A 21,688-nucleotide genomic window follows, 5' to 3' on the forward strand; every position below is an offset into this window, starting at 1 on the left:
AAATCTGTACACCCTGTTGAACACATGCAAGACTGGCTTTGTAAGTGTACGATGAAAAAATCTAAGAAACATAGTCAAATGCTGGTACATGTATTGTTTCACTGATCATCCACTCCTCCAGTAGCATGGAATAACTCAAAAACATATTAAGTTCCCCTGAGCTGTTCAAGCAGACTGGAACCAGAAATGGTCTTAAGCAATAGGTCTCATATAAGTACAATGCCTGGATGACCTAGAATTTGCAGCAACAATTCAAAATCTGTAACAAAATTATTTTATCAGGTCTACCTGATAAAATCCAGGTCTACCAGGTCACAATCAACTTGCTGTGTAACAAATAAGAAATAAGCAATAGGGCGAACGACTTCCAAATTCCCTGAACACAGCCTCTTAAAAGCCAAGCAGATAAAGCAAAGGGACAATTTTTTTTTTTTTAGGAACAGCCAGATCAAATGCAGGATGAGAAGCGTGTGGGCAGGCAGTGATACATCTGTGTCAGGTCTGCACGCAATAATACTGTTCAAAGCTAGGGATGCAATATGAGCTTTCTTCCATTTTTTTAATTACTCAACAAAGTATCACAAAGTGGAACGCATGCACTATCCATGCTAAGGATAACACATTACATCTGCTATCGCTGCTTCCTTTTGTTACCTGATAGACTCGATTCTTACAATAGCTTTACTTTAAAGTGAATAACAGAATGAAATACTCATCTTATGGCTGTCAAGGTGCTGCCCCGATTTCGTCACCCAGACAAATCAGTATCTCATTTTTAACCATGACTCTTTCTTGGAGCAAAACATGTTCAGAAAGCCCAGAAGAATGTGTTCAGTTCACAACTGGACATCATTCTCCCCCTTTACCTTTAAAAGGCCACTCAGTCATTTGTTCCCATCTAGAAATGAAACAAGAAGCAAGCATGCCTGAAAACAAACAGCAAAACAAATCTTCAAATACACGTACCCATTGGTTTTGCCCCTGAGATTAAGCTGTATCGCATTAATCTTATCTTTACGACTGTCCTGTACCACATGCCTAGAGAGAAAATAATCTGAAATGTTCATTTCTACACCTGATAAGAATTTATCTGTGTATTAATTTTACTGAAGACCTTAGATGAAAGCAATGAACACGCACAACTCTCTCTCACTAACTTGTAGAGAAAGAAAGCCTCTAACCTACTACAGACTAAAGCACAACCTCTTGATTCAGTTACGCCGTAACCACTGCATTTGACTAGAAATGACTCTATGTGCTCATATTTTAAGCTATTATTTGTCCATCCATGAGTTAGACATGACAGTTATTTAAGCCTCTTCAGAAACAGACCACAGAATGGCCTGGACTACTGAAAGAATACTAATACCCAGATGTAACTATTTTATTTGAGATTGAGAAACATACAGCATAATCTTACATCAGAGGTATGTCTCCACATCTGGAGCTGTTTACAAATACTTCTCTCAGAGCTTCTAACTGAAGTCTAATCAGAGCTCTGTCCTTCCCCAGAAGTGAGTTTTTACCAAGAAGACAGGGAAAGTTAATCTCATGTATATGCTTACCCCCTGAACCGAACATGCAGCAGATTTGCAAAAATCTGCCACTTCTGGCAGCTCTTGGCACTGCAAATTAAATGCCAATGACTTCTTCTTCCTTCCTTCAGACACCAAATTTCCACAGCTTCCAGAATCCAGCTCTTGTAGCCATAACTTTGCACTAGTAATAGTTTTTTTGTTTCTCCAAAATGCATTATACTGGCAGCATTCTAGATTTTCTGTACTAATTATTTAATTATTGCATAGACACGCAATTTAATGACCAGGATCTTCCTGCAATAAACCCTGCCAATTTTCTGTGAAGCAACCATAGCTTGCACATTTTGTGATAAGAACTGGCTTTGAATCTTTGGGACTGACAAAGTGATTCCAGCACACAAAGAACTGCCCCCAACCTGTAATTTACTCAATAATTCGCTTTTCTTGAAGAGCAAAACATCCATATATGAATACATAGACCTCAACCCAGTTCTACCGGTGTGCTTTACTGCTCTTCAGCCAACAAGCAAATCCATCAGTCATCTTGGCTCCCATCTGCCCTCACTTCCATCTAGAGTAACTTCAATGTTAAGGTTTCAGGAATGCAGCTGGATTCTCTGAAAAGCAGTATCAACTTTATTGCCTCCTAGCAACAGCTTTAAATTATTCTTTCCTCTGTAGAATTTCTCTTTCCAAATCTTTCTTTCACCTACTTCCACCTGCTCAACTCCTTCCAGGATGGCATTTTCTCCACAACCCATCACGTTGATCCTCCCCTTCAACATCACCCTGAGCTGTCTTTAATTCTCTATTTAGAGTACAATTAGAATCATTTTTTGATATAGTTGACCCTGACCATAGCTGAATACTCTGGCATATTTTTTCATACTTTGCCCCATTGCTGCCCTCAAGTATATCAAAATGAAGCAACACAAGTCAAGTACATGGTTGAGATTATAAGAATTTTTTTCTGGTTTTATTGTTGATCTGTTCCTCTCCTTTCTGAGATCACTGCTTGCCATCATAAATTTAAGTTCCCTAAAGCAGAGAACGCTTACCTCCGTTGTTATTTATTTGCACAACACCCAGCACAAAGCAAACTAAAATGATAACAGCCACAGCTTCAATGTAAATGAGTCATTATTAGTTAGTAATATTCATGATTTTAGTTTATATTAAACCTAGTTCCTAAGAAGTAGGTCTAACAGTTGCAAAAACTAGGTCTAGTGGTAAGTCAGTAACGTCCCCTTCCAGAAATCTCACTATCACAGATGATTTCTGATAGATTTCTGCTAAAACATATTCCTTTCTTGAAAACACACATTTCCCCTCATTATTAAGCGTATCATTTTTAAAAGCTATTAAGAAATATCAAGAGAGAGATCCAGTATGATTTACATGGGCGATGTTTGCCAGAGTTAGGCCAACACCGAGGTGCTCCAGATTCCCCTTCCAGGCTAGCTCTTGGCCCCTTTTTACCATTACTGTTACTTCTCCTGTGGCAGCACAGCGAGCCGTGCGAGCTAGAAACTTTACAGTTGACTCTGTAAATACCTGATTGTAATCAAACACAGTACTTCAAACGTATGCAAAATATAGGGGTAGTGGAAAGCCAAAGCTTATTTATAAATAGAACTTTATACTGAGTGATCTTGGAGATGATCGCTTACCTAGGGTAGTTCAAGTTAATAATGATTACATGTAGCACTATGAATGCCAAGCATCCCAGACACAAATTACTGATCTAATCAATAATGTTTTCAGTACCTTTGACACGCAGCTTTCTGCTCAGCCCCCAGAAAGCTCATAACTGAGTCACCGCTGCCTGCTTCCATGAGAATATGAAGCCTAACCAGCTTCCTTTTCTTTACATACTTGATATATCTACACTTCTGGGTATTTCACAACTGCAACAAGAGCGTCAACTCAATTAGTTTCTCTGGGATAATCACGATGAGTGGGTTTGGCCCCATGCCTTAAAACACCCTTGCAATAATGACCTAGAAATACACTGTCTAGCTGGTCTCACGGCTTTAGGGCATCACAGCAGAAAAGCAATAACAACACAAACAGCATTCAGTGTCACCTTAGACTATTATATAGTAAGTAATTCTTCAAACATTTGTAGCTTACTAAATAATAACTTGCTTATGCTGACGAGTTTCTAATTGACTAATCAAATTTCAGACAGCTCCATTCTGTGTTATTCACCATTAAGTCCCTGAGAACAATTCTGTTGGTTATGACGCTCAGAGGCTTAGAAAATAATCTAGAGGCCACTGAATACTGTTAAACCTTAGGCCATGTTTCCAAATCCATATATTCAAAACCCATGAGTAAAGAGCCACTAAAGCACAGAGAGATTTCTCATTTACTGCTCCAAAGTCATGTCTCTGAGATTTCCTGCTCCTGGCTTTTTAGCATATTCTGGTTAGATGTCAACCTTTTCTCCAGAAAACACAACTTCCTGTACGTAAATGAAACATAACAACTTTGTACATTCACAAGACTCAGAGACAGGACTTTCAGAAAGCCATACAAACTGGAAATGCTGCTTGCAATATCAACATTCATATCTGTACAGCAACAATACGAAGGACAAAAAGTCACCAAAATAAAATCTGATTTGCATATTAATAACATGAGCGCATGAGCCAGCACAAGGTCCACCAAAGTTAACAGAAAGAGTGACACAGCCTTCCATGCCGTTTGGATCTGGACAACAATAAAGAAAAATATGTAAAAGGGATGAAAGGGAGGGTGCACTGCACCCTGCCAAGTAAGCCAGCACCGCACTGGGTGCAGTGCCTTAAGTCAAAAGGAAAGAGAGGCCTGCACCGAGAACGAGAATGACGTGGGAGTTAGATCAAAGACTTCAAAAGAAAGTTTAAGCATATCATCAACAGAACTGCAAACTTGGAAACAGGTTCACTCTCAGGAAATCTGATGTCTCACAATAAGCCATTAACACTAACGCCACACAGCAAACTTGGTAACGCGCAGCGTCAGGCTCTTGCCGCCCCTCCGCGTACACACTAATAAATATTTTGCATGTGTATTGCTTTGCATTCATAGACTGCAAAGAATTCATTTGTATAATTTCTAGGAACTTATAAGCAGTTGATCTGAACCATAGGACATATGAAAATATAGTTAGTAAATAATAAAACCACTTAAAGTCTACACAGAGAAGTGTTCTTTCAGAGCAGCAGTTATCCCTAGGTTTTAGCGTTTAACAGTAACCAATAAATTCCTTAAGAAATAACACAAGATTTCTATCAACAAACCACCATGCCTGCTTGTGCAAAATAAACAAAATCCACTCCTTCCAGAGAAATATTACAAACGCCTGACATTTCACAGCATCGGAGAGACGAGAAATTATTTGCACCCCACAGTAGGCAGCATATGGCAGGTCAGAGTCCGACCTGGGTTACATAACCTTAACTTTACAATAATAAAAAAAAAAAAAATCCAGAACCGTCTCCCAACTTAGCTAGAGGACAACCAAAGCGACAAGGCAACCAAGCGACCACGCAGGCCACAAGCCATGCAAGAGCAGAGCGAGGGCAGCTGGCTGCAGCCTCCCAGCTGCGGCAGTCCCAGGGGCTGGCACTGTTTTATGAAGCACCCAGGGGCTGGGGAGCTGGCAGCCGGGCACCAGCCCTCACCACACAGCCCTGGGTGAAGGCAGGACCCCTTCTGAGCATCTCGGCTCTGGCTGCAGCGCAGGAGGCTTTTTGCGGAGGAAAATCCCTCCGTGCCCAGGCTGCTCGCCACCCAGCCCGGCGGTGGTCGCACGGGGCACCCTGTGCTGCCCGGCACGCCCTGGGAAATGTTAAAAACCCCTGCACGACCCCGGGGTTAGCAGCCACCTCCCAACCCACAGGCAATGCACACACCCCCCAAAAAAAAGAAACACCCCACCACCACCACCACCACCCCCTCCCGGCAGCGAGGTTAATATTCCTAAAGCCCCCCCCCCATCCACCCACCCCCCGCCCCAAGGAGCGACCCTGCTTAGTTAGTCGGTTAACAGCAAGGCATCGTTTGCTTGCTTTTGCTGGTGACTCACTCAAAGGCTCACCCCCGGGGATGGATGGATGGATGGATGGTTGGATGGAGGAGGAGGAGGCTGAGGTGTGCGGAGGGGGGGGAGGAAGGAAGGAAGGTAGGAGCAGCCTGGCTTGGTGGTGCCCAGTTTCCCCCCCCCACACCACCCCCCCCGTGTGCTGCTGTCCGAAACAGGAAAGCGAGGGGCAGGAACTGAACCTCGTTCCTTCCCCTCTAGGCACTGCGTGAACCGAGGAGAGAAAAGAGAGGGGCGAAAATAGGGGCTAATATCTCTTCCCCCCACCCCCCCCCAGCAGCAGCAGCAGCCGCTCTCCGGCGCAGGGCTGCCAGGGGGGGAAAATGGCGCCGCCCGCGGGGGAGGGGCCGGTTCCGCCACACAGCGGCCGCCGCCGCCTCCATCTGCTGTGTGGCAGCCGCGGCCTCCCAGGGCGAGGGGTGGGACCGGGGAGGAGCTGGCCGCCGATGGGATCCTTCCCTCGGCAGCCTCTGGGCCGTTTCCCTCGGCAGCCGCTGGGTTTCTTCCCTCCCTCCTCCGCCGCCTCTTCCTGCCCGCCGCCGCCGCCGCTCCCCTCAGCCGCTTTCTCGCCCGCCCGCCTCGGGCAGGTGCGGCCTGGAGGCTGAGGGAGGATTTTGGGGCTTCTCTCGGTGTTAAAGGCTGGAGAGGCTTTGGGGAGAGGAGGCTGGTCCCCCCCGGAGCTTGGATTTATGCGGGTGTTTGGGTTGCTGCCTCAGTCAGGTAGCGCTGCGCTCCTGGCTCCGCTGTGACAGCGCTGTAAAGACGTGTGGAGGTAGCAGTGCTTTCACCTCACGATGAAAAACAGCAAACTGAAGGCAAATGGGTTTTTAGCTGTGGATCCTTACTACAATGTAACACGTATTGCAACATGCTGTGGTAGTTTAATGTGTTGAGATACTTAAGTTTATCTTCCACACACAAGCAGGGCCTGTTTTCTGTGTTTCACAGCAATAGCTCCGTTCCTCCTCCTGTGCTCTCAGTCCAGCAGGCAGGTGAAGGGCATGACTAAGAGACACCCTGGCTTTTTTAACCTTTCCTTTTTTCTTTTAACCATCCTTGACACCTCCTCTGATTGTAGGGTTCTGTGCGTTCAGTTCGGTCATTCCACTCATCTGCCGGGTTTGTCAGGAGACTGGCTAATTTGTACCGTCGCATGAACTGGACTTATTAAATGTGACCAACAGAGGCACACTGAGTAATTGTTAGTACTTTCTGTCTTATTCATGACCTATGCAAAAATCTTGCTTTTCCAAAGGTTTGTGGAGAGAATAACAGCCAAAGTTACAGTCTTAAGTCTTCTGCTGTGCCCTGGTCAGTCCATGTTGAATTTGCATTGCTGCCACACACCAAACAATCCCCAAACCATTCCATCCCTAGGGCTCTCTCCTGGTGGCCTCCTCTGTTCCTGCCTCCCACATCAGCACTAGGAAGACGAGGCGATTCTGCTGCTCGCTGCTCTCCGTTCTGTTGCTTGTGATTATGAAAGTAAAGCTGATACCAGCCTAAGCACTGACAGCAGCAGGGCAAAACACCAAGTAGCTAAGATAACATCCTAGAGAACAAGAGGCCTCATGCTGCTGATTCTTGCACTTACAGCAAATTCTAGTTTTTGCTGCAAGGAGGATGACCTGAGCTGTTCCTTCCTATTACACATTTTAAAAACATCTGGACAACCCCAGCTAAAACAGGATTACTGATAAGCATTTTCCTGGCCAAAAGGAAAATCAAAGTATTCTGTCAAGTTATGAAAGATACTGCAGTCTTTCATGAGACAACTCAAGTATTTAGCCAAATTCTGTGATTTGCCAAAACCTTACATTAAAGTGAGGAAGGCAAGGCAGCATATTGCTGGTATTTCTATGATACGCACCATGCATATCTTTACATATATCCGAATTGGTAAGATGGACTAATGTGAAAACACATAAGTTAGAGAAGTTAGTATGCCAATTCCTTGTGGTAATTTTAATAAGGTAGTTACTGTGATAATATGGTTTAGTATGTCCAATGTGAACTACATAATTTCCAGGAGCTTGAATAGAAGCAATGAAACTTGGTGAGGTGCCTGAAAAAGCACTGAAAGAACTTTTACTGACAAATTTTGTTGCTGCGCAAAATGCTTTTGCTCACAGTGAGAGGTTACTGGCTATGAAGTGGTTTAAATTAGAGCCCAGCAATGGGCTGGGCTTATGAAAGAACATTCCCTGTGTTGCTGTGTCTATAGGTGATAACTTCTGTCAGAGCAGATGAGCAAGGCAAGTACTTACTGGTTATGAAATCTTAAATCAATCCCCAAAAAATTAGTAGAAGACAGTAGGAAAGAGGACTGAGGAACATTGTGTCCCTTACAATACCGTGTGCTTGTGTAGTTGGTAAAGTGCTGTAGCTGCTCCATAGTTGAGTCAGAATTCTTACAAAACTTCATAGAGACAAGAGAAAAACCTGATCAAGCTTTTGTTATGCATTACACAGAACCAAAAAAGGGCACAAACAGAATTATTTTTCCTTTTCAGGTCACCTTTCAGATCATAAGGTCATTATAAACTGTCTCAGCACTTTTACAAACTGGAGTCTGCTCAAACCATAATGCTTACAAAGTTTCTCTTTGAATAGGCCCGATTTTCTCTGTCATTTGTTTTCACTTTTATTTCTCTGCAGAACATAAAAAGTCAGAAAAGGATTTTATTTTCCCCTACATAGCATATAATTTACATCAATCATCCCAGGAGGTCAGTACCACTGGGGTGTCATTTAAATACAATGAATATAAAGTAATGAAGCTCTTGCTGGAGTGGATGGCCACAATTCTCGGAGAAAGAGAGAGAAAGAGTTTCCAAAGCATGTGGAGAAAACACAACGGGAGACCGAGTGAATTCATCACACCACAAAAATGTCTCCATCCTGTCGACAAAGTCATTAAAGGAAAATGAACCATTGTTACTCTAGACGCTTGCATTCCTTTGGCATAATAACTTCAGTATAGAAGCGTTGGTGCAAAGAGAATTTGCACACACAAGAGAAAAAAAATTTAATCTATTTAAAAAAAAAAAGAGTGTAGCCAGATTATGTAATGAAAGAAATCCTCCATGCTCCAAAGAAGAGACGGAGCCTCAGTAGAAGCCACAACTAATAAGGAACCGTATGCAGCGGTACAGGGTGGTTTCTTTTCCTCCTGCCAAGAAGTCAAAGTAAATGCCAACATGGACTGTTCTTTTCCGATAACCCACAAATGATGTTCTCCTTTAATTACACAAATGTTTCTACCCTCAGTTGATCCATAGCCATCCTGGTTTTTAAGATCCCTTGTTGAGATTTCCGCAGTACCATTTCCCCTTTCATATTCATTTACTTTCAATATTTTTTCAGTCTCCTTAAAAGCAATCTTTGAGGAATGAAGGGATTAGAAAGGTTTTCTGTGTTCAATTTTATGTAATTCCCTGGCAAAGGGTGTCCAAATGAGAGAAAGTGTCATGTGCATACAGTAAATCATAGCATGTACCGGTTCTAGTTGTACTTCTGCAGGTCTGCCAAAAGGAATCGCCAATATAAAGCGAACCATCATGCAATCCCTGGTTAATAAATAAATAAATATATAGGGTTAAAAAGCTTCAGCAAAAATCATTCACTTTATTTTAAATTATTTCATGCTATGGCGAAGTCTTATTTGTTATACATGTTAAAACAGAAACATGCTAATTAAATTATCACATTTATTGTCAAAACTATATAGGAATGCAATACATAGAAAGCCCCTTCAGTTATATTATACTATATTATTTATGTAATAGAAGAGCACCGAGTTGATTTAAGGAAACACTGAAAGAGAAATCTGTCCTTTACTTTTTGTAACTGCACTGGAACAGGGAACGTGCTCAAGAAATGAGCAGAACACTGCGGAGGAAACATACACCAGCAAACACCAAATCATACCTGTTAATTACAACAAATATGCTTGCAGACAACAGCAAGCATGCTATTTATTCATCATTTACAACCACTGAAGTGTAGGGATTGAATTGGTTTGCTGGCAATTGTCCCAATTAATTGGGCGTGCTATTTATTAGGGTGCTGATTAAAGTGTACTCTGCAATATAATAGTCGAGTATGAAGTTGCCAACTCTTATTCACTCCTGGCTCATATGGATAAAAGCAGGAGAGTAGATGAGTACAATATGAAAATAATGATGTATTCTGTGCCAAAATGGATTTGAGGCAACTCCAATGCCTGGAGATTAAAGACCTAGAGAAACAGAATTAGGTAGCATCATGATCTTGAAGATAGAAATTTGTGAAGTGTAATCCAGTTTTGATGAAGAGCTTCAATCTGTAATGGTCGTTTTGCACACATGTTCGCACTCCTATCAGGAGCCAACACCATGAGCACGTCCTCATGCAAGCGGTGTGCTAATGAAATAGAAAATAGGATAAAAGCAGAGTTTTGTTCCTGACTGATCTGTGTGAATTCACTTGAAGAAAAGCTGCTGGGGGGTCCTGTTCCTTGCTACCGACTCCTTCAGCCAGCCCAATCAATCGCCCTAACTGAGAGAGTCTTTTAAATAACTCTGGTTTATTGTGCACTGTTCAAAACCATGGCTTCCACAAAAGAGGTTAGGAGTTTCCACACACAATCAAGGAAACTCATGCTAATAATTTTATATATTATCTGAAGTAACGCTTGGGGTTTGATCCCAGCCAAGATAACCAGCAGAACAAACCAAAATCATGACTTGTACCAGCAAAGAATTTCTTGGTTCTGGATCGTTCATAACTTACCTTGTTAGCTCTGATGCAAAACCCGAGTGCAAGGCCCAAGTTTCCATGATTTAGTAACACACTAGTAAGCCTACATGTGCTTTTGTTCTTACCTACTTCTTACAATGGCCACAGCATTTTGGCACGTCCTGCACTGCACCTCTGCAGCCAGAAGTACTCAGGGGTGACCCCTGTGATTAGAGAGCTCCAGGCCAGAGCCAGTTCTGTCCTAATGACAGAAATTAAGGCAAAGAAATTAAGGCAAAGCTCCAATTCTCCCAAGCAAGGGGAGAAGCCGTCACTAGTAGCCAGAGACTCTCCCCTAGCTAGGGAGCAGGTAGCAGCCTTAGCTAAACATTTTCCCTCTGGATCTCAGGGAACTCAGTGAAGCAAAGCAACATGACGAGAGATTCCTCACCCATGTAATTACCCCTGCTGATTACTCCTGCTTGCCAACATTTAACTGGAACCACCTTACTGCACAAAAAGACAACTGAAGTAGTTTAACTCTGGTGAACCAAAAGCACAGTGATTACTCTAATACCAGTATGTATTCTGGCAACTGGGATATCAGGAGTAGGTTTCAGTTGTAGTCCCCAAAAATTAGCTGTCTGCATGTGGTCTCCTTTAGGCTGCTGTTATAGTCAATGGAAACCCAGTCAACATCAGTGCAAGCAAGGGACCAGCTCAGTTCATCCTAAAGCAGACACCTATGCTTGGTCCTCAGAGTTGCTCTCCAGAAGCCACTGACTGCATTTCTCTATGCCAGGTGCTCTGGGCAATGCTGTCTGGCCTCTACCTGCCTTTCCAAAGAGCAAATGGCCTCCCACAGGTCCTGACTCATGTGCCAGCCCCATTTCTTAGGCAACCCAAAGCACCTCTAATGGCACTGGATACTTAATTATAGGCAAGTGAATTGACCTTTAGGTCACTGTTGAGTATAATGGGAGCTTAAATGTAAACTTTTACACTGTACACAACTAAATTCAGGTGTCTGAACGTGGAACACAGCTCTCCTCCAGCTGTCAGTTGTCCAAGGAAAATAGCATTATATATAGTTATTGTTTAGTCATATTAGACATACAAATCAAAGCATTATGTTGCTCACAGAAAATTTGCAGGTTTCTGAGTCCTTTGTATCCCTAACAAAAATACAGCTGGGGCCATTGTGGCACAGAGGGCAGGTGGGATCCTCAGGTTAACCATTTCCAAATTACATGTTCAGGTTATTATGGACTCCTGTCATTATTCTTTGAAAGATAACTGAGAATTAACCCGAACACTGAGCTTTCCTCTGCAGAGGAAATGTGAGCAGAGAAGGTCATTAGTTCTTTCTGGATTGCATATTAATATAATGAAAACTTCCAGAATCAGGTACACCCAAAGCAGTATTTTTTTTTGAAATATAGGAATAGTGCCAGGAATTTGCATCACATTACTCCCGAATTGCAGAATAAATAACATCAGCCACAGGTTGCTAAGGATTTAATTTCCTCAACGTCCTGGAACAAATTAATGTTATTTGACCATGCAGAGCAGGTAGAATGCTGAGTTTATGGTTCCCCAAAACATTTTGGTCTTTAATGTGGGTGCCCAGTGGTGCTAATCTGTGTACATAAGATAACAGATACAAATGTATCAGGGAAACTTTTTTTTTTTCTCTGAATAAATGTTTAAATATTTAGGGCCAAATTCCATTGCTAAACATATGAACACAGCTCTCTTTGAGTTCATTGGAGTTGTGTGTGTGTATCTAAGAGCAGAACTTGGCCCTTATGTTTTAGATTTTAGCACTAAGCTTCCAGTATAAAATAACGTGTGATCTGTAACACACAGCAAAGTGGTGAGACCTACTTTTAAAGCGTACAATTACATGCTTCTGTCTTTCTTTTGGATAAGAAGCACTGCCTTCAGCAGAGCTCCTGAGAATACTCTTACCCCTTCTCTAGACAGTCTTTCTTTTGTTTATAAGGTGCTCCTTTGACAGCTTTGATCAGTTACGTAGCTGGGACATGGAGTAGGATATGTTTTTATTTCTCTGCTACTTCTCTCCAATTTCCACTCTGCTAGTTTTGAGTTAGCATCGTGGCAGAAAATACAGAAACATTTTAAGATACTCTTGGACTAATGAATTAGATATATATTTTTTTAATTATAAACAATTTAAGGTGTTGATTTTAACCTACAAGCAATGTGTTCAGATCAGCCAAAGAACATATCTGGTCACTCTTTCCAATGAACCAATATTACAGCTGAGATCAGCTGAAGCATTTTTCTAGGAATTGAGACACAGTGCCAGTAAAGAAGGCCTGAATCTGAAGAAATCCTTTCCATATTCTTGCTGTCTTCTTTATCCCTCTATTACAAAGATATAATGTAAAATACCTAGATTCTTGAGTACCCATTTTATTTGTAAGTTCATTTGTATTTGTACAATCATGTAGCATCCAGGACCAGGGAAGACAAAGAATGACTGTGTGGTACTTGTGCAATCTTGTGTGAAAACCATAGGACATGCTGTCTGATAAAAACCTCTAGCAATGCCAAAAAGAAGAAACAGTGCTGCAAGAAAGGGAGAAAGGGAGAGAGAGGGAGAGAGAAAGAGAGAAAGGAAAGAGAGAGAGAGAAAGAGAGAGAAAAAGAGAAAGGAAAGAGAGAGAGAGAAAGGGAGAAAAAGAGAGAATGGAAAGAGAGAGAGAGAGAGAGAGAAAGAAAGAAAGAAAAAGAAAGAAAGAAAGAAAGAAAGAAAGAAAGAAAGAAAGAAAGAAAGAAAGAAAGAAAGAAAGAAAGAGAGAGAGAAAGAGAGAAAGAAAGAGAGAAAGAAAGAAAGAGAGAAAGAAGAGAGAAAGAAGAGAGAAAGAAAGAAAGAAAGAAAGAAAGAAAGAAAGAAAGAAAGAAAGAAAGAAAGAAAGAAAGAAAGAAAGAAAGAAAGAAAGAAAGAAAAGTACAAGCCCAGTGACTGACCACTCTCGAAATTCCTCAAAAATTACTTTTTCCCATCTTAAATATAGCTCTGGGTTTTCTCATTATCAAAAAAATACTCTGACTGTTATCAACTCTGTGAGTGTACTGAACAGTTCATATATTTTAGAGGACTTTCTGAAAGTCAGGTTCTTTTTGGGGATTAAAGCTTTTGAGGAATGGAAGGCTTTTGGAAGATTTTTTTATGAATTTCACTGTCTATTTTAGATTCTTTTTCTGTGGCAATATGCTAATGCTAATGGCATCCAGCACAGTTGAGAAAGATCTTGCACAGTTTTTAAAGCTTTACAGTTGAAGTTATAAGTGAGAGTGAGCTGCTATGTTCCTTTAGTTCCTCCATAGACAGACAGACAGACAGACAGACAGATAAAACAGTAATCCTTCTAAAAATGTTGTTCCATTTCTAGTCAAAATACTATTTTATGGCATTCATTGCAAAGGTCAACTAGAAGTTGTTCCATACAAAATAACATTGTATGTAATCAGGTTGAGAGAAACTTCTGCTTCAGTTTCCTTCCTTGTATGCTACCTGTTTCTTTGCCCAGTTGTAGGAATAAATAACAAAGGAAAAGGAAACTTATGTAATAATCCACTTCTTTCATGATGCTCTCGTGGAGTTGGGCAGTTAATAACAAGCATCTCAGAGGCAGAGATACTCAGTCTGGTTCTGTTTGATAAACCAGTTTCCAGCATACCTTTTCACATAAGAGTACGTAAGAGAAAATGGTATATGAAGTGTCTGCAGATTCAGCAATATACATCATGTCATCAGCTTCATGTGATGAGAATATTGATCACTTGCTTATAGCCTAGGTGCTTTCTTCTACTAACTGTTCTATCAAAGTCATTTTTTTCTTTAAATTTGACTGCATAATCTTAAAAATCATCCAATTTGGATGATTGGCTTGTGGCCTTGCATGTTATATTTATGAAGATGACAAATAACACTGTATTAAAAAAGTGGTCATCATCTGATATTCTGCAAGTATATGTTGGCAAAGAAAGTCTCAACCCATGTTGACACCGTAGACATTGCAGTATTGTAGCTTTAGTGAATTGTGACTTTTCTACTGCTGGTATCTCAGAGCAGGAGGTATGCACTACCCCAAACAAATGATGTGTTTTTGATGAGTGTTGTCAAAGCGCCTGCCTGCTCTCCACACATCTTGGAGTAGCGTTGAAACCAACTTCTCTTCCAGTGTGGACAAAGCCACCAAGTTCAACAACTATTGTAACAAATTCTTTGTTCTTGACTCTGATTCAAGTCCTGTTTGCCTTCTTCAGGCAAGTTCTCCCGTGAGCCCTCGACAGGCATGATTTGCTACAGAAAGCAATGAACTTACCTGACCTTGTCCGCACGAGCGAGGCAACCACTTCTACTGCTGCTTGAGTGAACCTGAGGGTGGAAAACTATTTTTGACACCCCTTTTCAAAAACAGGTCATTTTTCTAGAGAAAACAAAGCCCCGGTGACATTCCATAGCATATGTGCTGAAATACAATGGGGTGAGGTAAGGACATGGGATCATCACTCAGGGAGGCACTCACTAGTTTTAAACTCAGAGTGCTTTCACAGGTAGAATAGCATTTACTAAAGATTGTATTGATAATTTCAAATATGATTGGGTAAAGAAAATAAGCACATATATTGTATACATATATTACATTAGGCGGACATCACAAATATTGACAGTCCTGTTCTCCTCTCCCACCACTGTAAATCAAGATGTGGACCACTGAAAGACACTTAGTTATTTATGCATGAGAAACACTTCAGTATTTCAGAAAATATGATATAAAGACACTGCTGAAGTTCCCTCTCCTCGCTTAATTTTCATGATTGTCTTGAGCAGCTATGTCTCTAGTGGATCCAGAACATAAAATGGAGAGGAAAGGAGCAGGGAAGGGGTGTAAGATAGGATTTCAGGGTGGGCAGCCAGGAGAAGAGAAGTGTCTGTCCGATTCTAATTTACTCTAAGATATAGAGCAAACAGATTTGCAGACCAGACAGTTTTCAGACTTACTAAACATCTTGAACATACTGAGAGCTCTCTGTTTATTTCAGATGCATAAAACACTGCAACTTGCCAGTAAATGCAACTAGGCATGCAAGTGTGTGCATGAAGATAACATATTAGTTACAAGAATTATAATTGTCCTATCATTATCTTTTCTTTCTTTCCTGAATCAGGGTGAATGTGCCATAATCTCTTAAGAATCTCGTGATAAGTAAATGTCAGGAATGGCTTTTTTATTATTATTATTATTTTATTTGGAGCTGCCAACTGTCTATTTTAGACATAACATCACCCTTTGCTGTAGCCTTCCACATAAAAGCACCACGAACAGTAACGTCTCTAAGCAAGCATGAATGATTGGCTTGCAGATTCTTTACCAAAAAGGGAGTTTATTTACTTCACACAGGTCATAAATTTCGTTAGAAAAACTATCAGTGGCAATCTCCATGTGGTGTTTAGTAAACAGTTTTCCTCTGATTCCCTCAGTCCGTGTACTGCAATTGTCGAAAACAGTGGAACAGAGCCTTCTCACACCTAAAACTAAGAAATATTCCAGCTCTTTAAGTGGAAACGAAGAACTGAGAGGCTTTACATATCCGTCAGTGTTCAGACATAGCAATGTGAAAGGATAAGAGAACAATGCAAAGTAGCCAGTTACCTAAAGGCCTGCCTCCGCTTCCCTTATGTGAAGCAGCACCTTATTCCATGAAGGCTCCCATTGAAATCAATGGGACTGCAGGCAGAATAAGGCTTTTCTTTCTTACTTAGCAAGGGAAAAAAAAAAGGGGGGGGGGGAGGGGGGGAAGAAAAAAGAAAAAAAAAAAAAAGACAGAGGGTGGGATCTGCCTTTTCATGTAATGGGCTTTTATCTGCTCAAAATCACGCTAACCTCAGGGTGCCAAGCACAGTGTGTTTGAAAGCTTTCCAAGGATGGGAAGAGCTGCTGCATCTTCTCCACTACAAAGGGAAGCTTGGTAGGAATGAGAGCTGCTGTGGTCGTACACGAAAGGTTTTGCCTCTGCTTTGCCCCCTCTAAGGACCTCTTACTTGTTCCTCCTGGATGCTTCCAGGTTATAGCTATTATTATTATTATTATTATTATTATTATTATTATTATTATTATTATTATTATTATTGCTTAAATTAGGAAAATGTTTGACTGACTGACTTCACTATGAGTTTTGTCATGAGAAGACAGAAGGATTTTCTCTTGCTTTTCAACACTTATGCATTTAATAAATAAAATATTTATAAAAGAAACTTAAATAACAGGTTTGGGTATTATATCACATAAGCTCCTAATGTCAGAATACTCCTAATATTCCGACCTCAGAGAATCTTATTCACATTTGAAAGGCTAGTGTTAATTATTAAAATTTTAATTACTCGTGTTACTTTAGGAGCCTGACCATATTTGAGACAAGTATCTTGAAACTTATCATCACTGAATTATGAAGTGCATTAGAACAGAAACGTCCAGAATTTGTACACGACTATTTTTCTTTTCTATCACTTCAAAACAGGCTATTTTAAAAAATCTGTAAAGAATTTTGACTTCTGAACTGACAGCATAAGCCAGATTTCAGCCTGGAAGGAATTTTTATGGTTGAATTATAGACTTCTAAAAGACACAATTTAAAACCGAACTGCTGACAGTCATTCTGATCATGTTTTATAAGCTACCATTAACTAGGATGAGACCTTAAAGGAGGAACACATCCCATATCTCGCTGCTGACTCTAGGGTTTCTTATCCTTCCCTCTAAAACATCTCGTGCAGCCTACTGTCAGGGAGAACAGCGGTCAGACGAGACTGACTACAGATCCAATCCAGTCTAGCGAGCCCAGTGCTGCTACGGAAGCTTTGCAGAATTTAGCTGCCAACTGCTCTGTCTGCACTGCGCACGCGCAGGAGAAAACCTCAACAATTTTCAGAAGGTTACAGCTCAGCCAAGTTTGGGTGGATCCTTTTGGTCAAGGGCAACAAAAGGAACTTATCTGATTTTCTGTCCCTGCTCCTCTCTTCTTTGGTAAAACTTCCCATTGCTGCTCCGGAATAGACACTGGGATGGCTCTAAGAAATGTTTAAGCTTTGGTGAAACAATGTGCTTTGTCTTACCACCGCTCTAGAAAGCAACAGAAGTATTCCTGCTGGAGGGTTCCAAAAAAAATCAGCTTGAGGCAGACTCAGGATTGAAAATCTCATCCTGAACAGTTAAAATTTGGCAACGTTACCTGAGTGAAAACAAGGTCTTACACTGGAAAGTGGTAGGCAGGCTTAACTGCAGATACTCCTGGCAGCTTCACCTATAACATTTTTTCTGCCAGATCTTTGTCTTTTATTACTAGAGAGACTTGTTCCTGTGATGTTTAATGTTTTGTCATTAGCTCTCAAGGCCTGGTTCTGGACTGATGCTGTTGTCTTCTGGGACACGGCTGCCAATGCCCCAGCTGATGGCCAAGGAGTGATCCTATATTTCTCTCCACACACCAAAAGCCTTAAGACCACACCTAATGTGGGGTGCAGGTGTTTTATGCTATAACGTGAGCAGCGTGCTCAGCATTTTCTGGGTTACTTTATATCACAAATATAGTTGTGTTCTTGATTCCTCTGGTCTGGCCTGACGTTGCTCGGTTCATCATTGGAAGGAATATCAGGACAGAAAGGGCAAAAATAGACTAATTTTTCTAGTTCCTCAAACAGCTGATTTACTATGTACATTATGTTCACTTCATATTTATCATTACTCAGTGCTTTGATCTTCTATTTCACCCCTGTAGGCTGCCCTACCTCCTTCAATACTGCATGTTTCCATTCCTTTTTAGAGCAAGTTTTGCACTGTTTTCTTTCTATTCCTCCAGCTTCTAGGTTCGTGATATTAAAAAATCTGCCTAACAATTATTTCTGCCATTCGTGTTATTGAGAATAGATTTCCAATGGGAATCCTCACCACTGCAACACTAGGAGAGTAAATGCAAGGATCTGAAATTCTTGTGGTTGGGAGCATTAAAAATTACCTCTGCTACCTGAGTCTGACATACTCATGGAGGATCTTCTCTGGGAGCTTTATGGAGCTTGTATCTGGCCAGAGTGCACTTCATTAGTCTCTTAAAAACCAGCATGCAAAACGTAGGGACTCTGCAAGGTTCCAAATGTATAAACCCTTTTTAATTACAAACAGTTATACCACCCACTTTCCCCACAGTTAGTCAAGGGAACCAGTTTTCATTGAGGTCAACAGAAAAAATAACCGTGAAGTTTCTGGCTCATGCTGCTTTTATATATGCTGAAAGAAGGAAAGAGAAAAAAAAAAAAAAAAAAAAAAAAAAAAAAAAAAAAAAAAGTAAGTTCATTTTTTAGCCTTTATGTCTCTAAAACAACGTGCTGTTTTTGTCTGAAATTGTTCAAGACGGTTTCTTTGTTTGTTTGTTTTTTCTCATTTTGAATTGGTTACACAGAATTTGTGACCGGGCTTAATGGAAAGGGACAAAGTCAACCTTGCCATGGAAAAGTTTGTCCCTAACTATGGGACCCTAACAACTTTCTTCAGTTAGATTTTCAGATCGCATGCTACGAGCAAAGAAGATGAATATAACTTACTTGAAAAAGATGGGCCAAACTTTTTTTTCTGATCGTAGTATGCTGGCAGCTTTTTACTGCCAGACAGGCCATACCTTCCCTTTAAAATATTGCTACAAGGTGGGAAGTTGGCCCTCCTTCCTTTTCCTTCACAACGATGGCATGGCCACCTGCTGCTCGATACCTCACTGAAAATCATGCTGTCCCACTGGGGTTGCAGACAGGGTGGGGAATGGGAGAACCTTACAGCAGGACTGAGAGCCAGGTTTGCAGCCTGTGCTTGTTAGTGGAGCAGAAAATAAATCATTAGGAGAAAATCCAGACTTCACTAACTGTTTACTCTCTTGTTTGCATAACATGCGTTTCGCTGCATGCCACGGAGAAGCCAACCATTTTTCAGTAGTGACACGGCAGGTTTCTTACCAGATTTTTGAATTCATCTCCTGGTATTACTGGTATGTTTTACGGGAGCAGAGCCCTGCTAATTTTTTGACTTCTGAGGACTTTACATGCATTTCTTATATCTGGAAGCATGTGTTAATAACTAGTACCCCTTTCTACACTGAAGCAAAACTTGCCCCAGAGCCAGTCAGCATCAAATCCGGAGGCAGAGCGCACAAGTTTCAGCCATCAGTCCTTTCTTACCAGCAAAAACCTAGTGGAAAAAAAGTAATATTCTGGAATTCATTTATTTATTTGCCTATCTATTTATTTATTTATTTAACATAATCATTTTCCAGCCTGACTTTCAAATCTCTGTGCTTATATTTGTATCGGGGACTAGAAATGCTAAAAATCAGTGCGTGGTGCTGAAATATTAAATGGCGTCAGCTAATTTCAGGACACAACGAGTGTTCTTTTATCTAGGCCGTAAATCAAGGGGACAGGGACACAGTAGTTAAACAAACCAGAGTTGTCCAGAGTCTGAATACGAACGTTGTAGTTACAGAACCCATTACCACATGTCTACTTAACAGACCAAATAACATGCAAATCTGGAGTTACTATTTGTCTTTTTTTTTTTTTTTTAAAAAAAAAAAAGCGCAAAGAATAGCTGGGCAAACAGTCAATTCGCAGCCAAAGCAAAAGCAAAGCACTGCCAAGAGCCACTGGAGCTTATCTTGCCCCTGCTGAAATGAATGGAAATTTGGGCAATCCCTTCTGTGGCACTAAGCTTACTGAAGTTGACACATTTTGACCTGATGCTCATTTTCATGACTGAATTAAAAACTTTGGGCAGGTAGATTTTGGAAAGAGAATATTGGCACGTCCTCAGCTATAGTAATAATTGCTGACGTTGCTGTAGTCACTCCAACTAAAAATATCCAAGGCAATAACAAACCCCATGAACCCGTTCACTTATTCCTTTTTCACAAAGGCTATTTACTTCTATAGCTCAAAATAAATCCTGTACTCATCATATTTACAGCACATTCCAGCCTGGCAAACTGGCATCGAAACTATTTATTTAGGGAACATCATCCAGGTTTGCATCTTTCAAATTCGACAATTATTTTTCCTCTCGAGCATACGATACTTACAACATGAGCGCGCTAGGCCCGGGTTTTAGAAAAGTAACAGTAAACAAACCCTGTGCTGTTTAAAACATTACCTTTTTGGCAAAAAGCGATATAATTATGGCTGCATCCATAACTTAATTAAAAGGCAAAAAGCTGAAAGACAATCAAAATTGCAGCAATCGTAGCTGTACTAATGAAAATCTTATTTTATAAAGTGGATCTGAAGGTGTTTGTTGAGACATAATTTGCAGTGCAAGCACATTTTTTCGCTAACCCTCCTGCAATTCTCTAACATCTTAAAATATGACCCATTTTGCAACCAGGGCTAAAATTCCGAGAAGTTCTGAAATGAAAGCCGAGGAAAGCCGAGCAGCAGGGTTGCTCTCCATTTCAGCCAAATCCCAGCCAAAGTTCCAGATTATATATATCATAACATGAATTACTATTTTGAAAAAATCCCATCCAGCTTTTATGCAAGTCCATAAACATTACTGGTACTTTTATTAATTTGTCCATAACCATTTAAATAAAATGCTAGTACTCTGAGCTGTGATCTGTTCCAGGCTGTAGTAAGTTCCTGTTAAATGTGTAAATGTTCAGCAGAAAGATATTTTTGCTTGGAGACTGAAAATCAGCTGTGCCAGATACCTGAAACTTTGTTAGGGCGTTCAGTGGAAAATTTTCTTTCAAGATTATAAATAACCGTGGACTATTTTAAGTGACCTTACACTGGTAGCTTCCAATAACATATTTGGGTTTATCCTAATTAACTTTTTATTTTATTTTAGTAGGAAGAGAGGTGACTGTAAAACTTTTAGTGTGGCCAATTAAAAGTGGAAATGTATCTTCTTGTTTGAAATGTAATGACTGTCAGGTATATATAGCATTTGGGTATAAGACATCCTCTTGCCTTCTTTCTAGCACCTTTGGAATGGCTCTAATGGAAAGCTTTTCCCTTCCAGCTAAGGGGGGGTGGGGGGGAATAAATTAATAAAACATGGTGGTCACAAACATTTTACTCAAATAATTATGAAAAGGTGTATTTTCGGTATTGCAACTACAGTAAGGTGGAGCTTCTGAATATCCCCTGTGCTCTCGGTGGAGTGTGACGGTCCTTTGGAGGTGCCTGTGGCCCCTGGGGGAAAGCAGCCCCCTGTCCTTGCTGCAGGAGGGGGGGCAAGCTCAGGGAGGGTTTGCTCCTTACCCACAG

The 21,688-nt window shown here is 40.9% G+C and overlaps 2 protein-coding genes across 6 annotated transcripts in view; one reads left to right on the forward strand and one right to left on the reverse strand.

Moving 5' to 3' along the window:
* SUPT3H (SPT3 homolog, SAGA and STAGA complex component) overlaps positions 1 to 5,981 on the reverse strand; it is a 279,570-nt gene extending 273,589 nt beyond the window's left edge. The window contains exon 1 of one of the 2 annotated variants that reach the window (XM_068678801.1): positions 5,614 to 5,981. The gene's annotated coding sequence lies outside the window, so the exon portion shown is untranslated. The remainder of the gene's footprint in view (positions 1 to 5,613) is intronic. The other variant, XM_068678800.1, reaches the window with a different exon arrangement.
* RUNX2 (RUNX family transcription factor 2) overlaps positions 1 to 21,688 on the forward strand; it is a 217,794-nt gene that overhangs the window by 37,234 nt on the left and 158,872 nt on the right. The gene's annotated exons all lie outside the window — the stretch shown is intronic.

This window comes from Anas acuta, chromosome 3, assembly GCF_963932015.1.
Source record: "Anas acuta chromosome 3, bAnaAcu1.1, whole genome shotgun sequence".
Lineage (NCBI taxonomy): Eukaryota > Metazoa > Chordata > Aves > Anseriformes > Anatidae > Anas > Anas acuta.